Source organism: Brassica napus, chromosome C5 (assembly GCF_020379485.1).
Source record: "Brassica napus cultivar Da-Ae chromosome C5, Da-Ae, whole genome shotgun sequence".
Taxonomy (NCBI): Eukaryota; Viridiplantae; Streptophyta; class Magnoliopsida; order Brassicales; family Brassicaceae; genus Brassica; species Brassica napus.
Window position 1 is genome coordinate 3,432,118 of NC_063448.1, and position 4,071 is coordinate 3,436,188.

A 4,071-nucleotide genomic window follows, 5' to 3' on the forward strand; every position below is an offset into this window, starting at 1 on the left:
AATCATAGTAGCAACATTTGCTTATAGGCTCTAAATTTATTGGAAATAGCCAGCCCGGCCTGGAAAAATTATGGGCTGGAAGCTAACAAGAAGAGGAATCTTTTGCTGAAATGACTTTATGAACAAAGGGAAACAGAACATTTTTTAATAAATCAAATCGAATCAAATAAAACAAAATTTGGTGCTGGAAAGAAAAATAAATCTCGATAGAAACAAGAAGGGAGAATACTGGACCTACCCATGTGGTACGGTTAGCTTACTGGATAAATATCTCATTGATGACTCTTGAGGTGTTTGTTATGGGTATTGACTAGACCAACAATTCGTGGCGACTCGTAATTTAATACACGTTAATACGACTACTTCTCCGATTACAGTAGTTGTTTTTATTTATAAAAATGAATAGTCTATATATATTTTAATTTTACACATATATAACATTTACCATATTACATATTTGTTTTAAATTACATGTCTATTTTTTTTACTTTCATATTGTTTTGTTTAGTTCATTTTTAGTTTGATTATTGGTTTTCGTTTTAAATTATTTTTAGTGATAAAATTATAAACAAATTATTAACTTATTTAGTGCATAAAATTTTTAAATATAAGTAATAGTTTTGCTAAATGTATTTTTATGTTGGAACCATAAACTAAATCCAAATTAAAAGAATTGTTTACAATTATACAAAGCCTTTCACTTTATTACATTTAATTTTGACCAAAGATGATAGTATTTATTTTAAAACACTGCTTTTGCAGTTAGCAAAAAAAAAAATTGCTCTTAGTTAAATTAATCTAAGCAAAAAAAAAATTCTACATACATTGACCAAGTTATTAAAGACTATAAAATTGTTTCAAAGTCCTTTAGATTTTGACCCGTGCAAGTTTATTTCTCATTTTTCTAATTGCTTATGTGTTTTATATTTAACTATTTTATTAAATATTGTTTCTGCAAAGCAATAAAAACTTATTTAGAGCTAATGGTCAAGGATAATGCATTAGCTGAAATTTCAGAAGTAGTACGGTCATTCAAAACTGGTATAAGCCATTTCTGAAATACTTTTGGCTGCTATTGTTGTGGCTGGTTTTGTGGTTCTATATCAGCATTGTCTTGCTTTAAATTTTCGAAATCCTTTTTCGCAAGTTCTTCTCTTACCTGTGCTTACAAGCAAAAATGGCACACTATTTCAGAAACACGGAATGGTATATCAAAAGAGAGAAAGAATTGAGCTAAAATGGCACACTGTTGATAGTATACAATATTTGCTGAATTGTATTCCATCGCACCTTTACATTTTTAAAACACATCCCCTTGCTATAAAAGAACATGGATGAAAAGCAAGATTTATCAGGAAATGACAAAATATTTGTTCAAACACCAATATTCACACGAGTTTGAACAGACCAACATATAGTTACTTCAAGTTAAACAAAACTTTTGAAATAGACTTAAATCTTCACCCTACACTAAATATAACATGCACATAACAACACCAAGCATTAGTATTCCAGAATCAATAAGATGGCAAGTAACAAAACTTTATGTAGCTACCAGAGAAACTTTAACATAGGACAAAGCAAAAGAGGTGCAAACTCAAAAACATCAAAACCATCAAGGATAAGACTTGCACAGAAATTTCAGAGCTAAGAAGCATGGAGGAGTCGAAGTAAAAGAAGTACCTCAAATTGTTCTAAAATGGAAAAATCTCCAGAGTCTAATCTCTTCTACAGTGTCTTAGAAGCTACAACACATTCCAAATAGAGATAAGACAAACAGAACACTAATGAGCTTTAACATCAACAAAAAGGACAGCAGTGACCTCCTTAGGATCAATTGGATCTGAGTACACGCCATTAGTATTAGATGACAGTATCAGAATGCTTCGGCTTGGGAATTGTTTCCAAACGAATATATCCGGAGACCTCCTCCGAAACAGATACAGTGGTGTGCTTACCATTTGCTAACAGGTGAAGGTACAGCTTAACTGTCCACCATGATGCCACTACTAATATATTCTTTTCCTATATGTAATCAACAGAGTTTCAATGAGTTCTAGTGATGAATCCTCAAACAAAAAACGAACAAAGTCTAAACATTTAGGTAAAAGGAACATAACTTTGAATCAAAAATGGAACAATTGAGTAGCCCACAACAGAAAAGAGTCAAAACACAAACCTTAGTCACGAGAGGACAAAAAGACAGAAGAGAAGTCAAAAAGAAAACTTGTGAGAGCGTTCTCTACACTGGGAACATAATTATTCAAACAGTTTCAAATCGTCCCACGAGTACTTTCGGTGCTTCTCATATAATGCTTCTTTATCAAAGACTTCATCGAAAACTTGGCCACATCGGGAATAGCTCCACTGAGATATACATAGCTCCATTGGGAAAGGTCTGGCTCCTCCTCGTGGTACACAACTCCGATGAGCTCTCCAAGACTCCAACGCAAGATGATTAACATAAGGACGCTGTTAGTGGAAGAATCAACACGATCGTCATCACTCGCCTCTCTCCCTCTAATCGCCAAGGTTCTATCAAATAAGAGAATATTAGGTTAATGTAATCAGAGTACTTAAGTACCCTTAATGTAGTCGCCTCTTTCCCTTTAAGGACACGTTAATTTATTAGGCAGAGTTTGCCATGTTAAAAATGACTGTGTATAAGCCCAATGACATGGTAAATATTAAGGAAAAATCAGGGTTAAGTACTAATTGTATTTCAGTTTTAATAGAATAGATTGTTAGATTCGAAATTTTCAATTTAGTACCTCATATACTTTTAAAGAAGTCATTTGTATGATGGAAGAAGACAAAAAAAAACATCGTAATATTCAGTTTAATGAAACATTACACTTAAAATTTGAAAGATAAGATCATGAACCATAATTAACTACTAGAGTTTAGCAGAACACCACACTAATTGGTCATTTGTACTCTATGATAATTTTTTTACATAAAATCGAGACAACATGATATGTTGGTCATTTGCATCATGTATACAAACTACTAAATCAAAATGGCAATATATAATTATCATCGGTTTTTCATATTTCCAATAAAATATATAAGAAGTCATGGAGCTATTTTGAGTATAATAATACAAACATTACTCTAAAAGATTTTAGTGGCTTGGGGATGAATTATTAAGTCAACCATATAGTTAAACCATTGTTTTGTTAATAGATTTTATCATATATCAATAGAATAAATAGATTAATAGATTTTATAGTATATCAATTGAAATCTGTTGAAATTATAAAATAAATTTTTAACAAACACCCCGCTCGGTTTAATAAACCAGTTTCGTGTCTATCAAACCAAATTGAGTATTCGTGAATGTATAAATATTATGGGATTCTATGAAATTCATTTGGTGAGAAAACATTTCCGGAGTTATTGATTGTATAATTTTTTTGTATTTTTGGTAGGTGTAAAATTGTTACGACAATGATTGTTTCCTAAATTATGTAGTTTTAAATTCTAAGGGGGTGTTATTGGTTTATATATTTTGATTGATTTAGAAATCCATATAATATTTATAAATCCAAGTAAAATATGCAAATCCGGAGGTTTTCCCTCGGATTTGAGTCTTTGTATTTTTAACTAAAAAATCTAAACAAATCCATTCAAATCCATTATTAAATCAAATATATTAGTAAATCCGTACGATTGAATAACACTTGATTTGATATAGAATTTATGAATCATTAAACCAATAACACATGATTTTAATACAGATTTAAAAATCATAGAACCAATAACACTAGATTTAGTTCGGATTTTCAAATCCATTAAAATACAACAACCAATAACCCCTACTAATATACTTTTTGAACAAGTCAAATCCTTTAATATGACGATTTTAACTATTATTTCCTTAAATTTGGAAACACAAATAAATTTGGAATACTACCATGGAATTACATATATCAATCATTAATGTAATATTTTTTGCTGCTTGATTTATCAGCGAAAATTACAATTACGGCAAGTTTAAAATTGTAGTGGAGTGCAAGTTACGTAAAATTAAATAGTGAGATTTTGCTATCATTATGGCGATTTGCTTGC

General features: G+C 30.5%; 1 long non-coding RNA gene across 1 annotated transcript; it reads right to left on the reverse strand.

Moving 5' to 3' along the window:
- Positions 1-604: 604 nt before the first annotated feature.
- LOC111206057 lies at positions 605-2,666 on the reverse strand. Its single transcript, XR_002658336.2, has 3 exons — positions 2,180-2,666; positions 1,684-2,025; positions 605-1,159 (listed from the first exon to the last, which is right to left on the reverse strand). It is a non-coding gene; the product is annotated as an uncharacterized LOC111206057 (long non-coding RNA).
- Between the last annotated feature and the right edge of the window lie 1,405 nt (positions 2,667-4,071).